The sequence below is a fragment of the Cyanistes caeruleus genome, chromosome 1 (genome assembly GCF_971803275.1).
Source record: "Cyanistes caeruleus chromosome 1, bCyaCae1.hap1.1, whole genome shotgun sequence".
NCBI classification, from domain to species: domain Eukaryota; kingdom Metazoa; phylum Chordata; class Aves; order Passeriformes; family Paridae; genus Cyanistes; species Cyanistes caeruleus.
Window position 1 is genome coordinate 46480265 of NC_141701.1, and position 19062 is coordinate 46499326.

General features: G+C 39.7%; 1 protein-coding gene across 16 annotated transcripts in view; it reads left to right on the forward strand.

The window, feature by feature from the left end:
• The window catches only part of ZNF521 (zinc finger protein 521), a 229877-nt gene that overhangs the window by 173843 nt on the left and 36972 nt on the right, over window positions 1-19062 (forward strand). The gene's annotated exons all lie outside the window — the stretch shown is intronic.

Below are 19062 nucleotides of genomic sequence, written 5' to 3' on the forward strand. Positions count from 1 at the left end.
CTGACTTGTTTGTAGGTAATTGTAGGCCATTGATCCAACCAAGCTGGAGCTGTGGCACTGTAAGTTGTGCAGCCCTCATTACCTCTGACCTGGTGACTGCAGAATCGAGTCATTGGAAAACTCATCCAGAAGAGAATTGTTCCTTAAGTTTTTGCCTGCTGTAGAAAAAGCAAAGGTGAAATGGTCATTTGTAAGTTTCAGTAGGCTGCATGTAATAACTTTGCAGCCTGATGTATAAAATTGCATGGTATGCTTGGGACAAACAAGTTTCCAGCATTTTCATGCTTTTTACAAGAGGAACTGGATCAGCTGGCTTGCGTTGTGTCCCAGCTGTCACAAGGAAAACGCAGTCATATTTGTGATCAAATGTCAGTAGGCTATAGCACAGAGCTGGGAACGTGACATTGCTTTGGATGAGATCCTTTTAAAATTCAGCAATAGTAGCAAATTATGTCTGCAATGGATTAAACACAGGCATTTTTTGATCTACATTCAGTTGCATGCCCCAGAATTTTTATCAATAAGTCTACGATTTATAGGCATTGATTTTGCAAGGCCTTTAACAGGAAAATAAAAAGGGTCCTCAAGGATCGAACTAGAAAACTATTGCTCTTGCAGCAATCTGGTACTTTATATTAGTGAAGGTGGCAAATCTTTGATCAAAACAGCCTAGAAAATAAGTTGTCACAGAGATTATTTCAGGATGTTTGGTGCTTTTAATTAATGCTTTCTTTTGAAAAGAAGTAAACCCTTAAAGTAGTCACATGAGTCCTTTGTCAGTTTGTCTGGTGTGTTCATCCTCTGTACTTGCAGTTTCACAACCATATACGCAGAATAAATAAGCCCTTTATAAGGCATAGACTTCTTTGCCCCCCAGTTTCTCTGCTCTTCTGCATTAAGAGTTTTGCAATCAGGAGAAAAAAAACCACCAGAAAATATGTTTCTAAGAAAAAAAACCTTCACTCATTTCTATTTTTTTTTTTTTGCCAGCATCTGCATTCATAAATAAAGGAAAATATTGTACCTGCCAGGAAGTATTATACAAGGCACTTTCTTTCATGTCAAATTCCATTATTTTGAACAGGTTGTGTAAGGGCATTCAGTCTGCTGCATTGGGATATGCAGGGTGTGTTTGCGTGGTTTATATTTGTGCCCAGTTTTGAATACATTTGATGTTAGCAGTGGATTTTTATGTTTGCTGCAGGATGTTATTATACCACAGTTGACAGGACAGCACAAATTGCCATGTAAGTCTAGCTGCTGGGCTGTCAGCCTCTGAGTTCAAAGTACCAGAAGGGTGTATTTGCAAAACTGGCTGTAGACACGGGGCATTCAGACTATTTGGAGCAGGATTTACAATGGCACCAAGTATAGGCAGCCCCGTGGACATGACCTCCAACAGAACAGGTGAAGAGGTGAATCCTGCCATCTGACACACTCCACATTGGTGACCACTTCTACTAAAAAAAAATTACTGGTTTGTTCTGTCTGGTAATGGGCTAGAAATACCTCTGCAGACTGGGAGAGATGATGTTCCACATCTACAGAAATACCGTACAAACAGTAATGCACTTTTGCTACACACTATTATGTGTGTATTTTTCACTGACAGACAGGTGACTGGTTCAGATGGGCATAGACGGTGTAATTTATGCATCCATTTGGCGTGTGCGTGTTTCCAGATCATGGCATTGTCTTCTCTTCCTGCTAGATAAGTTGAAACATTGACAGGCAGTGTGTTCACTTTTTCCTTTTATTACAGTAATTTATAAGATATTTTAGCTAACAGGAGAACAGCCCAAGGGGGCATTCTCATGTTAATTACCAAATGTGGGCTTGTCAAAATCAAATAGCTTCAGGAATAATGCAAGTAATACTGCATCACTATATTGTTTGGCCCTCAACCCCAATATTAGCTTTCAGAAGAAAGGGAAAAAAAACCACCTTATTTGATAGGGCTTTTAAATTAAAAAAACACCAAAAAACCAGACTGACCCATCAGAGACTGGAAGAAAAATGCATGGGAGAGCATGTATTTTAAGACTGAAAGGAGTTCAAATAATGCAGTGAGCTTGTAGTTTTTTAAAAAAAAAAAATCAGCTAAAAACAAAAGAACTGTCACAATGTTGATTGCCATTCTCTGACACTTCCTATACAGCTGAAAGAAGTAGCATTTGCTGCAATGTACCATCAGAAAATTCTGCTTCCAACATTGTGGTGTAAGGTTTGCAGCTGTTCTCATTTCTCATTTTGGAACACCTGTGATGGGCCACCCAATACCACCTCCTAACAATGTCGTACCTCCTACCACACTTTGGCACACCCCACAAACCACCCATCCCATTCGGGTTCTCTAAGAATCTGCCAACAACTGGGACAACAGAGAAGATGCATTTATAAATAAATGCACAGAGACATTGACACTCATACAAATGTTGCTGATACATACTGTCTCATCATTTCTGAAGCTGTCAGCATGACCAAAGGCATTCCAACACTGTCATTAACCAGCTTTTACACTGCATCGTTAAGTTCTGGTATCTTGTACTTGAGCGTTTGAGGCAATCTGTCAATAACTGTGTTTTCTCCTTTACATTGCACAATTCACTTTAGCCCACCCTACAGACTGTCTCTGTCCCTTCAAAAATCAGCAAGAATCTTGTCATGCAATCTGCTGATTCCTCGGTGCTGTAAATGTGAGTGAGGTGGGTAAGGGAGGATTGCTTCCTGTGAAGGTCCTCTGCCATTCTGAAGTTTGACATTAGTATTTCAATTTTAATTAACTGGGTTTTTTGCTGCTCTCATGTTTCATGGCACAAAAGTAGAATAGAGTTTACTAAATATTTAGAAAACCACATAAACCTTTCCCAATTCCAGAATGTTACCCAGTTGGACACTTGTCCTACAGACCTTCCACATGAACCCCTCTAACTGCAAACCAGATTCTTGCAGAAGGCCCTTTCCAAAAGCAACTAGATTCCAGTCTTGTTGAACTCTTTTGGATAACAAAGTCTATGTCTATAAATCCCTGAACAAAACCTCCTGGCATTAGTATTCACCTGGTTGTGCCAGAATAGTGCTGGTGACTTGAGCATTTCTGACCACAGTTGTTGTGTTTTCTACGAAGAAAAAAAACATCTCTCAACTCAAACCAGCTAGGGCTTTAAAACTTAAAACCAGCATGCTGCATTTTACCTAGAAATAAGAGAGATAGTGTAGCTCTTCAAGGGTTATGGTCTACAGTACCTGCAGTTCCTGCATGAGCCTGCAGTGAAAGCCTCATAAGTGAAAATATTTACATCCAGCGGTAAATACAGATAATATCTCTATCAGCTCACATGCTTGTGAAAATATAAGTCTTCATGCTAAGCAAAGGCAATGAGCTTTTAGTAGTCACGATTATCTGAAAAGCTAATGCAAACAATTAATTTACAAATAAACACGTTTAGAAGGTAAGCCTTAATAATTGTTTGCCAATGTACTTCTGCATATTTTTTCTTGTTACTTGAAGTACAGAATTATCATGGTTTATTTGGGTGAAGCTTTGGCCTGGCATCTCTGTCCTGTTCATCGGTGCCTATGAGATGCTTAGGTAAAATACTTTTCCCAATTCAGATCAGAAGAGGTGGAGGTTTACAGATCCATCTGCCCTGGTACCTGAATATGCTGTGATTTGTGTTGTTTTTCTTACGTGTCTCTTGATTCTCCCTTTGCACCTTGACATCACTGATGACAGAGCAGAATCTTTCAGTGAAGGCCTTTGTGACCTATTGGGTCAGGGGTGGGGGGGAATAACCCCATGAATCCTCCCTCAATAATTGAAAGTCTCAGAATTGAAAGTAAATGTCAAAGGTAGCAAGTTTTGGACCCAAACTCCCTCTCCTCTGTCATATTTAGGTCGTTGGTATCTTACATTGAGAGACCAGCAGTTCTTTACGCAGGAGACACTTAGATTTGACTCTTAGGCTTTAGTGTATGTGTCTTGTCACTTCCAGAAATTCAGGAAACATCACAGGCTGAAATTCAAGAAGAAAAGACTCATTATTCTTAGAGACTATTACTCAAGACTTCATGGTGACTCTTGCAAATTGACTCTGACAGGTAGCTATCAAACACCTCTATATCTCCTTTAGAGCTTGCACAGCCACAAGAAACCTGTCTGGATCTGACTAGATCCTGAAAATAATTCTTCACAGTCAGAAACACTTGACTCCATCACCTGCAGCAAACAACCTGGATTAACCAGCTTGTTAACCACCTGTTTTCTTTGACTCTTGCACAGTTACAGCAGATTTCAAATGCTCTTTTCCTTCTAATCAATACATTCAGAACTGGGCTTAATCCACTGGCATTTTAGCCATCATCCTTTCTGCTTCGTTAGTTTGAGGTCATCTAAATAGTACAGCATAGCTGATCCTGCCTTAAGGCAGGGGGATGCTCTAGGTGACCTTTTAAGGTCTCTTCCAACTCTATTTTCAATGATTCTATGATATGATCTGTCTAGACAAAATAGACAAGCAGGTACTTAGGGGTATTTAGGATATAGCTTTATCACCACTATGGTTTGATACCTATGCAGTTTTCCTGCTTAGATCCATAGCAGTCAGTTTCAGCTTTTAAGAGATGCTTTTTAAAAGGTTCTGGAAAGTATCTGTACAGCTCTCAGATGCTTTAAAAAAAAAAAAAAAAGGCAGGGATTGTTGGCATGTAGCAAAGGAGCATCGAGCATCTCCTAATCTATATCTGCTGCTATCACACCACACTGACAGAAAGCTTGGCTAGTTATACAAGGGAGACTACAGGCTATCAGGGACACGCACATTAGTGATGTATAACAAGATTCTGTTGGTGTGGAAACTGGAAAAACACAGACGGGTTAGTGAAGATGACTTTACCATTGCAGCAAAGTGTTCTGTACAGAAACCCTAATCTCTAGCTCAAGCCTTCTATTTATGATGGCCTTTCTTTATCAAACACAGGCTGGAGGTTGAAGATTTCCAGTATTTAAGGACAAGCATATACACTGTGGATTCGTTGTGTCATTGAGCCTCTTTCTTAATTTATGCTGAGCAGTGTTCTCAGCTGTAGTGATTACCAAAGGTAGCTTTGATGGAGACTGCAGGAGGGAAATGAAGTCTCTGACAGGGTTTCCATGCAGCCAGTTTGTGGTGATGATGCTGTTGTGTAGAGTTGGCTGAAGTCAGCAGGCCAGATACAGATTCTGCAGTCAGCTTATGGAGAAGCTCCCTTGCTCTGAAGGATTTAAATGGGAACACTGTCAGGTTTGCTGATCCTATTGAGCTCAATTTTCTTGGTGGACTCTACATGGAGAGAAAGTCTCAAATGAAGCCCAACCCTAGGTCATTAGGGGCTTTAAAAGATTACAGTCAAGACCTTGAATTGTATCTAGTAATAAATGGCACATTAGCAGAATGTGTGGAGCTTCCAATGGCTTTGTATAGTAATACCCCAAATACAAAAAAATTAAGTATGCCACTTAGATGAAAATTTATTCCATTTGGATGAAGAAAAGCAGGGAAAGGAGAAGGCAGTGGAAGAAAACCAGAGGATGCTTGTTTGTGTTCTTATGCTACTTAGAGTGCTGCGCTAGCTAATGGGAGACAGATTCCTCCACTTTAATGGAGCAAATATGGTCTTAGATGGATCTACTTGATGATGACAATAGATTTTAGGTCCAAAATGAGAATTCAGCTCCTTCTGAATAAATAGCACCAAAATATCCAACTGGTATTTATGAAGAGGCACATTTTATCAGCAGTTTCAGCAGCTAGCTAGGTTAAAAAAATGGAGTCCCTCTTACTAACTGAAATGAAAATCCAGGCACATCAAAAGGCTCATACTTTTCATTTTTTTGCATTGGAGACTTTCAGTGCCCACTGTTCTCAGTCCAGAAAACTGAGCACCAGATTACTGCCATAATAAACTATGTAAGACTTAAAAGTGTTGAGTGTTTGCAATTAGTAATTGTGTCCTTCTGTAGGTGTAGCACTTTGGTGCATTCACGTGCTGTCACACTGGGACAGCAGGGTACAAGGTATGCTCAGAGAGAAGGAACGTAGAACATGGGGATATTCATGTGCTCACAATGCACGTGTGTGCAAAGGGAATAAATAGTAGTTCATTGCCTTACTGCACAATACCTTTGTGATTCCAGAAGATATCTCCATACTGAAATTCATTCAGGATCTTTTGGGTTTCCCTCATGTTGAAGGTATAGAATTGTTCATCCACAAAATTGTTTTAAGCTGTAATTCCGGTTTGACCTAGGGTACCTTGTACAACCTTATTTCATGCAGACCTTAAAATCAACTGATTTTGTGACAAAGGCTGGTTGCTAAAAAGTGTATTGTGGTGTGGAAGGGGGGTATATGGGCAGCTGCGTTTCTAGTTAGTGCTCAAGTCTCCTCCTTTTGGAGATCTACATTTTATTGACCCTGATTCATTTGTAGAAGAAAAATAAATAGAATTCCAGAACTTATATGTTCTTTCAAAACAGTGTTGAAGGAATTGACTGGAGAGTTAACAGGAGCACTTAACACTGTGGATGTCTATATTCTGTCTTGCCAAAGGGTAAACAGAGGACATTCATTTGTTCATCAGCTTCCAAATCTCCTCTCTTCCCCTCCCTAAGGGGGGAGGAAAGAAAAAATAATTTGAAGAAGGGGGTTCTGAATACCTCATATTCTCTTTTGCCTATTTCTAGCAGAGCCAGGCATGAACAATTAAATCTAGGGCTTCCCTGTGGTCTGTGAATAACACAGCACAGTGCTAACCATCAGGGCACAAAGGCAGACAACAAAAGGGGCTTGCTTATTTTTTGTTTACCCTTCAGGACACTGTTTACCTTATCACTGAAGGGGAAGTTATCATCTCATCCCTTTTGGAAATCATAGCGGGTTGATTCTGTACCTCCAGGTATCGGACTGGCTAGTGATGAAGTGGGCATGTCAGCTGGGGGTTAGGGAAGTCGGACCGGGAGCTGTTGCGCTCTCCGTCTTTCCCTCTGCCTCTCGCTCCTTCTCTGTCAAACCATTCTCTCTCACACTCCCTCTAAGCTAGAATGTTATTTTTTTTTTCCTTCCCCCTCCCCTCTAAATTTACTTCACAGCAGATTGTCTTGTAGTAAATCACCAAAAACCCAAATAGCACTAAAGCATTCTGATACAACATTAGCATTTGCTTAACAAGCACAAGATAAACATTAAACAAAGAACTGCATTTCTTTATTAGAGGCTGCAAGATACATAATCCATGAGCACAAGAAACATGGGACCCAGTGGATATGCAGATGTGTGTTATTTCATTGGCGCTGGGCGGCCTTGTTAGAAAAGGTTTTCATCTGAAGGCTTGGGGGTGGATAGTTGACTGTCCCTGGTGGGGCTGTAACTAGATACGGAGACTGTTGCAAGCTAGGCTGGGCTCCCTGGTGGATGCGCTGATTGGACAGCCCGAGGAAAACTTGGGAAGCATCAGGAAGTGAACTCAATCACCTTGGGGATGAGAGGGGAGAACCAGATGAAGGCATTTGACTTCTTTTGTAACTCCCACTAAGGACAGATTGCCAGTACGATCCAGCCTCCATAACTGCAAATCAGGCCCTTTCCCCTATGCCGATTTCATTAGAATGGCCAGCATGGTGCAAAGACGAGGGAGAAAAAAAAGGTTAGACACAGTAATTTTACAGGCAGGCGGGTACAAAAAAAATCTGCATAATTAAGCAGTCAAGGCTGCTAATAGGGGAGTTTATATGCTCTGGGACCAGGCAAGGGCAGCACATATGGATATAGCACTGGATATTAAATCTACGGCATGCAGACTTACTTCAGGGCCCTTAGAGAAAAGGCTAATTATAGAGAGAGGAATTGTGTTTACTGGTCTGTCTTGGGCAAAGATGTTGAGAGAAGTGCAACCAAGTTTTGCAGTTAGACATGAACAGTCTGTTAATAGAGATATCAAAAATATGTGCTTGTGGTTGCTTCACATCTAATCAACAGGAAATCACAGATTCCGAGACCCCCTTCTCCCAGTTAAATGAGGAGGGGAAAACACATACATATACATATTCCGGATGCAGGATGTGAATGTGTTCATTATTAAATTGCTGGAATTTAATCTGAACCAAGCTCTTTATCATCAATAAATTATATTTAGCAGTTTACCCTAGTTTAGCTGCTCCTGTTAAAAAATGTCAGTGCTTCTGGGTATAAGCACTAAGTCAGCATTTAAATATAAATGGATAATATGAATGGAAGTTGCAACGGGCAGGACTGAGCAGTTAGAGAAAGGGTATGTTTATGTAACAAGTCCTGACGTGGTGGACATTAACATTTCATAATGCAGACCAAAGGTACGGAGAAGACCCAAGAGTTGTCAGTCAGAGGCCCCTAGCTACTGTCTAGTGTATTCTATGAGATGTTTTCTCCAAATTAGAAAGCATTAGACCTTTCTATAGATAGATAGATAGATAGATAGATAGATAGATAGATAGATAGATAGATAGATAGATATAGACAGATAATTTTTTCATTCTAATACTTTTGAAAGTATTAGCCATTTTCTAGCTCCCTGTCCACAAAGAAGTGTCTCATTCTACTGAAGGAATTTTACTCAAGGCATTATTATGAAACAATGCCTCATATCCATAACTGATATCAGAGGCCAGTGCCCATGGCCTGTTTTGATTTAGCATTTTGCTGCTTTAGGCTTTTGTCTTTTTAGGTTTTTTATAGCTATTCTCTCATGGGTAGCCCCCTTCTAAGGTCCTGGAAAGCAAGAGGGTCAGTCAGAAGTCTGCTGTGAGGGCCTCATTCAGCAGGGTGTCAGAGCTATGTGTGAGATGCTGGGCATCCATTGGGAGCTCAGAGTGATCGTGAGGCATTGTGGAGCATACAGGAAGAAGCCCCTGGTTTGGCTTCCTTTACTGTATTGGTAGAGAAAACTAAACCAGCACTCAGGGAATTTACTGCAGTTTTGTGTGGAATCCAGTACCAGCACACAATGATAGTACAGAGACGTAGGAGAAAGCAGCCCTGCCCCAAATGCTTGCAAAGACACTCTGAGTACTCACTTTGCAAAGGAAGTAACACTTGTCTTGCTTGGTAAATCCCTGCACACTGGCCTGCTGACAGTGACTTCATATCCCAAGTCTTACTGCAGGTGAGCTCAAAGTATGTCAGTCAGGTTGTTGGGAATTTTTTCCCCCTGTGCTGTGAAGTGAGGCATGGGGAGGAGTGCTGGGATTACCTGGGATCAGCCAGATTGCCCAGTACTGGCTGGGACGTGTAGCAGCTGGCAATAGAGGGACAGTCCTTGGGGCATCAGGGACAGCAAATGTTTTTTTTTTCCCACACCTAACTCAAAGTGATAAGTACCTAAATTATATAGATTTAGAATGCTGTTATGTTACTAATAAAGCCAGAAAGCTCAGAGTATGTATGAAGCCCTGTCTCTTCAAGGTACCACGTTATGCAGCAGTCACTTGGCCACAGTACTTGTCTGAGTGTCAGTCCTCCCTGTTTGTTCATGTCACAGAAGGAGAGAGGGCTCAAGGACAACTGCACTTCCAGACTTTATGAGAATGCAGTTGAGTGGAAGACAATAATCTGTACAATGTTCCCAGACAGGAAAAATTATGTTTTGAGATTCAGCCCTTCCTAAACATTACAGAAGAGAATGGAAAAATAAGACCTGGGAGAGACCATGCATGTACATTCTTGGACACAGTCAATCAGCTGGTAAACACAAATCTGGGGAAAGTAACTATTTCTTACTTTCTGGTGCATGCAGAATGGTTTGCTTTTTTTTAATCCTAAGTAACTTGTGTTCATCTCCTTCTGTTTAGCTGGGATGCTCTCCCTCTACTACAGTTACTTTACCATACAGTCTTTACCGTAGTTCCCTGCAACTTAGTTTAGATTCGTAAATTTGACATGGAGACAAATACACATCTGTGCATATGTATGCACACACTCACTTTTTCACAGCTTACACAGCAGTTAAAAGGATTAATGAAAATTCTCTTCCAGCATTTTTTCCATATGGTGGTGAGAAAATCAGCCTTAAAAATATTTGCAGGGTGTCTATAATGATGGCAGTAAAACATCAGGATTGCCCCTTGTGAAACACATTTTGGGGGCAGTTGTGTTATCAGTTTAGGTGTGAATAAAACAAAATTGTATTTTCATTAAAAAAAAAAAAAAAAAGGAAGTTGCAATTGCCAAAAGACAGAATAACTTTTCACTAGTGAGGAGCGAGCAGAACCTGTCAATAGTGATGATCTAATGGCAGTCTCCAGGCTGTGCTGTGTCATCAGCCAGCTGTCAATCCCACCAGCATGTCTCAAAAGCACTAATTGTTGTGATAGTATCAGTGTGAAAGCTGCTAAGAAAAAAACATAGTCCCTCGGTGCTGCTTTGTAAAAGATAGGTTGAGGATCAAAGTTCAGCTTGCCTTGACTGGATTTCATTTTTGTGTGCATAGCTACCTGTTAACACATTACTAAGTACCTAATTGTAGCTGGTTGCAGCTGCAGTTATTTTGCTGGTAAAACACAACAACCAAGCTGACTGCAGTCTCCCACAAAAAAAGTATTTGCCAGCTTCACATAAAATCACTTCTTCTCCTGTGCAGCTCCATTATTCTTGGATCAGGGGAAAAATGCCTAGTCCTCACTCAGGTTGATAATAGAGACTTGCTCTGGCTGTGGTTTCAGGAGTAATCCTGCTTAAGTAGCAGTTCAAGCATCATTTCTATATGCAATTTGAAATGCATATGCATGTATCTTTTATTAATACACATGTATTCATATTGCTGTTTTTACAGCTTCTCTCTCTGCAGTGTAATTCATTCACTGCTTGATTGTTAAGTCCTGTAAAAGACAGAAAGTATTTCTTCTTCTTTTTTGGTTAGGAGCTTCAAAGACAGAAATAATATCTGTGTTAAGATAGGGTCTAATATAACACTGGCATTAGAAGAGATATATAATTGTAACTAGCAGACACCTGTCAGTAATATTCTCTCTCAATATTCCTACCCTGTTATTTTTGGCTCCTTTTTGCTCCGTTAATCCACCCATTCCCGTCTCTAAATCCCACCGCTTTTTCCTTCTCATCATCTCAAAGATCTCTCCATTTCTTTCCACCTCTACAGCCAATACTCTTATTAGAAGCCAAGTTATATTTCACTTTAACCACACTGTTTTTCCTCAGACTAGACAACTGCAGCCACCAAGCTGGTTTTGGATACTGATTTAATGTGGTTTACTTACAATTATTTGTGTTACTTTTGCTCCTTTATCAAGCATAAGCATCCTGTGATCATTTTCAAAGATTTCTAACCCTGCTTATGCTCCCTTGTTGAGATCCCTTTATCCCTACCTCTGTGCTCTTCTAAAGGCTCACAGCTTTGAACACCTATTTCTGGAGTCAGAGCCAATGTCCCATTATCTTTTGTCACAGGGCTCTTGTGCTTTGAAGAAATGCTGTCAGGACCCCTGCACAGCTCTACCTTGTCCAGTTTTGTGTCCTCTTCAACATCTAAGTTCTGCCATGCTTGCCTGGAGTGACTATTTGTTTCAAAAAAAAAAGGGCACAGATATGTGTGCCTTATTCAGTATTCCCAGTCGCATTCTTTTCTGGCTGCCTGTCCTCACACAGTGAGGTTCTCTGGGCTAGGGCCACCTGCCTAGAATATAGTGTGAGCTGTGAGGAATGGGTAAAAAGGCCAGGTGACAGTGTATTCTGCTGTTCTTCTCATTTCTTCAAATTCAGACAGGTTACAACCAGAGAATCGCTTACTTGCCCACGTCTCTTTTGCTCTCTGACTTCTTCAGATGGTCTAGAAAAGTACATTTTTAAGAAGATTCAAGGGACTGGACATTAAGGTTTTTGCAAAGCTTATACAAGCAGCAGGATTAGGGGACTGATTCTGCAGATTCTCAGGCCATTTTACAAAGCCCTGAGTACAGAGAGAGGCAAAAGAAGAGAGACTATATTTATCCTGGTAGGCAACACCAGAGACATGAAAACAATTGACCCCTTTGTTTCTATTTCTCCCCACTTTTGCAACCCTGCCAGGCCTAATTTAGCATCTGTACTCACCTTCCCTGAAGGCAATGCCTTTACTTGGCTTGAGACTGTTTTCCCAGAAACCAGTATGTCAGCTGGCACAGGGAGAGATTTCTTGGAGAATGGGTGAGTGGGCTGGGTTCTGTGGTTCCTTAGTTTTTCTGCTGCTCCAGTTGTACCTCAGGAGACCAGCAGCCTGATGAATGCATTGTTCTAAAATGTCAAAAGGACCTCTGGGCACAAAGTGTTGCATCCTTCAGAGCCACCCAACTCATGCAAAAGTAAGAGAGGTGCAGCCATAGGGAAAATGTCAAGCTGGTATTGAATAGCTGTGAGCGTCATTGCCACCAGTAAACAGGATCACTTATTTGACCGGGGTAAAACAAATGCTAAAAATACACTGTGTCCATCCAGTTCTCTCATCCAGTATTGCAGCCCTGCTGCTGAGACAGGGAGTTTGATCTGCATTTGTGGCCTATCCTACATTAAAAAATAAATAAATATAAAATAAAAATAAAAAAAAATAAATCAGGGAACATACAGTAGATGCATTTTACTGCCAGAGTGGAACTTCACAATCCTACCAGGGGACCCTTTTGTAATGTTTGTAATGTGCTGCTATTGTGCTTTAGCAAAGAGAAATGTCACTGCTGGGCTTTATTTTTAACAGACATTTTTAAACATCAATTAATGCTAGCAAATGTAATGAAGCAAATTTTCCTTTTTATTTATATTTGGGTGAAAGCAGTGAGAGGGCTTGGGGGAATGACATGCATGGGCAGGGAGGAGAGGGGCAAAAAGGGTGCCGCTTCTGCAGTGCCACTGAAGAGAGGTGGATAATCCTTTTGAAAGGTGTCTAACTGCAGATGGGCACCCAGCTTCCAATGGCAATCACTAGGTTTGAGAAATCAAGCTGCTTTTGCGTGTATCCTTCATGTGGCATTTTAAAAAACACTCTGCAAAACATGCATCTTACTCAACACACAAGGCTGTGTGCTCCATTGGTGTTCACCTGGCTGAAATCAGTCAGCCCTCCATGTGCACTCTTCTTAATATCAGAGGTAAAATGACCTAAGGAGGGACTTGTTTCTTGTTGCATGAACCCTATAAGAATTGCATCATCATATTATATTCCTCCATATTTCAATACTTGAAACCATTGCAGTGTAATTAGCAGTGTTAGCTCTCTGCTGTTTCTCTGACGCAAACACATGTTCAGGATTGTAGGCAAACTCTTCCAACACTGATTTGTTTTGCACTGCTGGGAAGAGATATCACTGGAACTTTGGCCATGCAACATTGCACTTCTTTCATGAGGATCCCTCATGGAATTAGCAGGGAAACCTGTTGTTTGGAAGGTGTATTTGACTTACCATGATGTGACAGAGTTTTGATTCAGGCACAGAGGGCACAGAACATGTCATTCAAAGATAACATACTATACATGAGGTAATATCTTACAGACAGAGTGAATTAAGGGAGAAGAAACAACTTTAATTTGGACTTTCCCTGCTATTGTCAGTTTTTACTGACACCTTCAGAGTGGTTTATTTTCTGAGAAATGCTGGTAATTTGGTATATCAGCCAACTTTCTGTTTGCTATAAATCAATTTCAAGTTGTCTTTTTTTCCTCCTCATACCCACCTTGTTGCATTTTCATCTTTTTTGGGGTGGAGGGAGAGAAAGGACCTGTCAGTCACATACATAAAATGTTGGAAAGAGAAGGGGGTGGATTGATGGCTCACAGATATGTCTTTCAGTTCAGTTGCCCCACCTCAGTTTCCTTGCTGCTCTGCAGGTATTCCTCGTCAGCTATTATTTCCAGTTCTGATCTTTGGCTTCTGGTGCCCAGCTGAACTGCAGAAGCTGCCCACCTTTTCTGCTGTATAATTTTCAAGGATTTAACACAGCAATTTTTCTTCTTCTCAGCTGCCATGTCTTTTATCAAGTCCAGCAATCAAACAGAAATGAGCATCAACAAAATGTGTTGTTTATTTGTGAAAGTATCGTGGAACCAAAATCTGCACGCTTTGCCTAGAAAAATTCATTGTGAAATCTAATAGTGGGGCTCTTGCTGGTCACAGTAATGCAGATCACAGCAAGTGAGTTTGCCCTGTTTTTTTTTTTTACTTCACAAATGCCCCTGTTTTTCCAAATATGACTAGAGGGATAATATTCCTCCTTGACCTTATTTTCTGTTGTTCAAATCCTGCCTAGTGTTAAATCCCTCTGCTCACCTCCAGGTTTAATACATTTAAAATTTCTTCTTGAGTGAGGTGAAGGATGCAATTGAAGGGGCTGGGGGATATATTCTATCTGCTTTACATCTTTGCATCTCGTATGCTTGTTTTCCCCACATTGTTTGGAGAAAGAATGACAAGTAAGCATAACATGCCGAGTAAGTAGAGAAACTTGCTGCCTGTGAGGTTTTTGATGAAGATGCTTTGTTTTAAACAGTATCAGGGTTTCCAAATGATGGCCCTCCAGCTTTATAAAAAAAAAAAAAATGAGACAAGTTAAATGCATATCTAGTACCATTCTGTCAAGAAATGCTTTTATTTCTTAATATCATTAAGAGACTGATGATGGAAAAAAAAATCCTGTGGAGCTGCCCTTTATTACAAAAAGTCAGGGTATACAATATTTAAATAATAGCTTAAATGAATGTGCTCAGGCCTTGGTCAAATTATTTCATAAAGTTAAGAAATTAAAAAATTGCCCACAACAAAAATGTCCATAGCATCTTAATAAGTTTTACAAGCATCTGTACAAGATGGCTGTAGAAACACTTTCAATTATTTTTTTTTTCATTTTTTGTGGGCTTTAATGACTGAGATTGCTCTGTAAGAGGAATGTCTGTCTTCACTGGCAGTCTTTTTGTCCCTGACAAAATGTAAAAAAAAATAATCTGTGTCTGCAAGTGTTTTCTGTGTCTCCTTCTATTCTTCTGCTTATCCTTCAACTGTGTCAACAGTATGTGCAGATAAATAAAATATCATCAAGAATGCTGATATCATCTTCCTTTTCCCTTTTCCCTCCTCTAACTTATAATAATGTGGGGCAAAGGTCTACTTAACATAACACAGTTACGATAACTAGTACATTTGTATTTCTGCTATGATGAGAGGTCTGCTGTAGTGAGACTCATCCACTGTTGCTGCTTCTTCTCAGCAGTGTTAATTATTCTTCAGGCTCGTGTAGCGTGTGTATGGAAACACAAAATAAGCAGTCAGGGAGTAGGATATTTTTGGTTTTATTTGTTGTGTCAGTGACACTTCCACTCTGACACAAACACACAGCACAACGCTCCTGATCTGTAATGAGGTTATGTCCCAGGACGTGTGTTAAAAGCACTAAATAGTCCCTTGCTTATTCAAAATCCTCATTTATCTGAATTAATTTTGTGTCCCCCATTTCATTTGGGTAAATTAGGTTTCACAGTTTCACAATTTGATCACAAGCCTCACAATGTTCAGTACTTCTTTTTCAACCTGAGCCCCCAAAATGACAGTGCTGCATCAAAATCTCAGTCTTCATTTAAAAAAAAAATTGAAATACTCACTTTCCTCGTTACAGAGAAACCCTCTGAGGGGAAACTGCCCAGTGCAGACTTCCAGCCATACACTCAGTTAATCTCATGGTTTTTAACCCGTTCTACCCACTCTGCAGCATATGGCTGAAGTAAATTTAGTTTCAGTGACTGCTAGGTACCTTGTGCATGTACACACAGCACTGTGTGTAGGGTTGGACTGGGTCTTCCTCCCTTTCTTCCTGAGTTCTTCTGTTTTTTCCTACCTCTTCTTGTTTAAATGAACTGCCCACACAGTGAAAACTCAGTGGGTCTTTTGGAGAATATTTCAGACAGCAAATGCAGTCTTGTCAGTTATTTATTAGAGTATGCCTTAGTAAAAAGCTAATGTCTTACCACTGATAGGTCAGCCACCTATCTCTTGCTGTTACAGGCATGTTTTTCATATCACATTTCAGATTTCCTCAGAGATTTACAAGTATTTTTTTGGTTTCTCACTGATGTTAATCACCTCATATTCATTTAATGTTAGGCCACATTTTTCTCCAGCTCTATAACTTTTATTTGGAGAGGGCTATATACTGACCTGACAACCTATATTTTAATTTTTCTCATAATGGTCCTGTATTTTTTTCCCTAGTTTGATGCTTGATCTTTGTAACCTGCTGTTCTTCTTAATTGCTTATTGTTATTAATGATACAGTGGTAACTTTGTTGGCTTGAGACATTTGGATGGAAAAACACATCTATCATTATTGCCATAGGAGCTGCACTAAATTATCCAAGCTCTGCCTGGAAATGTATGCTCCTTTGCATTTCTTCAGTGAACTTTAAGTGAGGGTTAAATTGAGACATTGCTATGCCTTTTCACACAGGTTTCTTGCCCTTGTCCTGCTTCTGCTCACTGCTTTTTCTACTCCATTCTCCTTTTCAGTCTACCTCCTTTTTTTGTTTATTGTTGCTACTACATCTGTTCTCCTTCCCAATCAATCTTTATCTCTCAGGTACATCTCTTTTTAGCCAACTCTGTTTCTTCTACTCTGATGTTTTTCCTCTTTTTCCCTTATTGTTTGAGGTTCAGAACTTTGCCATTCTGTTACATCGAAGTTCACTGGAGGAGGGGCTGTGCTCTTAGGCTCCACTCCTCAGTTACATGCACGGTGGGAAATGGTGTCTTTGCTTCAGTGAGGAATTAGGTTTGATCAAGGGTTGGAATAAATCTGTTAACAGTGGCATTTAGAGTTTGGGAAAATAACAACCCCCAAACATGTAACAGATAGACAAAAAAATAACTAATTTGCCCTCATTATTCTCTTATCCACAAACGAAGAACTTTCAATATAAAAATTCCAAAAGCTGTTTGTTCAGCTCAGTGTGAAGTCTTAGTACCAGCAGAGAAAGTGGGAAGGAGAGTGGAGCAGGTTTAGAATGAAGTCTGGTCCTTTTTTGATATGTGGGCCCAAAGCTGCTTGCTTTCTTTATAGCAGAATCAAAGAGAGAAATAGGGAAAGGTTAGCTCAAATTAAAATTGAGCTTTCTCATGCTTTCCTAAATAAAACCGCAAACTAAATCAGATGAGCAATATAAATAATTCTTTATATTAAATTGAGCTTTATCATTTTAATATATTGCTGTACAAGGAGATCTCCCCTAACAGGCAAAGCAGTTTGCTCACGTGAAAATAATCTAATTAAATGCCCAGTTATCAGCATAGACCTGAGGGCCTTCACAACCTGAACCTCTTCCTCCTCCCTGTTTTTTCTAAGGGCTGGGGATGAGGAAATGGAGGTTAGGGAGAAATAAAGCAGAAAGTTTATACACAACTAAATGAGTTGAAGAGCTGGATCAAAATCACAGCAATTGCTGCTCATTCCCAAGTGTCTCTCACCTATGTGAAAAGATGCCAAATAAGATTTGACTGATATAATAGTATTAAGATTTGGAAAACAAAATATCAATGCTATCTGATGTATTAGGAAATATGAAAAAGACTGTTATTTATTCATGCTCTTGAGTCAAATATCCAATATAACAGGAAAGCCCTATCCTATCCTACTTTTTTTCCATTTTTCTTTTTTCTTCCCTATCTTTTAAGAATAAGCAGGCAATTCTCTGTAGATAAACAGCTTTTCAGCATTTAGAGACTTTATCTTCCAGACATCTAATAGCTTCATACCAAAAGAAAGAAGGCAACTCTGACCCTTTTTGTACACTCAGAACAAAAGAAATACCTGATGAGACTTGTGTACGAAACATAATTTCTACTGCTGGTCCACTGTAGTGTATAATTAATATTGACACTTTGATTGTTTCCATGTGAGATGTTTTCCCAGTACCACTAAATTTAGAACAGTTTGTATTTAGTTTATGCAATGTGAAATATCCTCCTCTACCTTAAAAATTTGTGTTTTCTTTGTGCAGAACTTAAAAGTAGATATACCTGTACTTTGACCAGATGAGTGGGCATTACTAGTAGGTATGTAACAACAAATAACAGAGAAAGCTGGTTCTCCAACCAGAAAGCAAGAACAAGAAGACAAAACTGTAGCCTACACAGTGAATAAAATTACTGAAATTGAAATAAAAGTTAAAAAAGATAAATAAAATAGCAAGAAGTTTTTACTTATATTTTTACTGTGCTTAGTTCTTCTGAATACAAATGTGACACTTTTATTATTTTTCTCCCTACAGTTTGATTAAATCATTAATATCTACTTAGCTCAGGCAACCTCTGAGCCATTCAAATTGCAATTTGACTTCAGTAAAGAAAATTTGTTCCAAAAGTCTTCCTGGAAATAGGCTCTTAGCTCACAGAAGAGAACAGAATAAAACTCAGTTCCAACCTTAATACTGCATTCATAATGGTTAACACATGAAGCAGGGTCTGATTCTTACACCACTGTAATTTAGTAAGAGAGTTTTCATTCTCTGTTTGGGATGCAGCTTTGGGGTACAGTTTCTTTATCTGTAAAATTCAGATGGTAATCTGTATTTCACTGTGTAGTGAGAGGATGGAGGGCTTAACCTTGTACTTCAGCAGAATTTAGTCCCACAGAAAGCCTAGGCAGGAGTCTAGAAGGATGGGAGGCCTGCTCTCCTGAACTAGTTATGCCAGCATTTGAAGGATCAGTCACCAAGTTTTTAATCAGTGCTCTCTTAAGCAGTATTTGAAAAGGTAAATGTTGAGCTGGATCATCTGTCTACAAATGCCTCATACCACTCAGCTTATTCCTACTGGTTTAAATTTCTTTTTATACCCCATGGTAAAATTGTTTCCAAAATAAGCTCCATCACATGGGATTTTTTTGCAATGATGGAGTGTAACCTTGTAATGTGTGTAGCTATGTGATGCAACACAGACTTTTTTTCTGAAAGAATTTTAATACCTTTTTCTGGTGCAGTTACAGACACAGAGTAGCAAATTATGCACATCCCATCAGTTGGTGA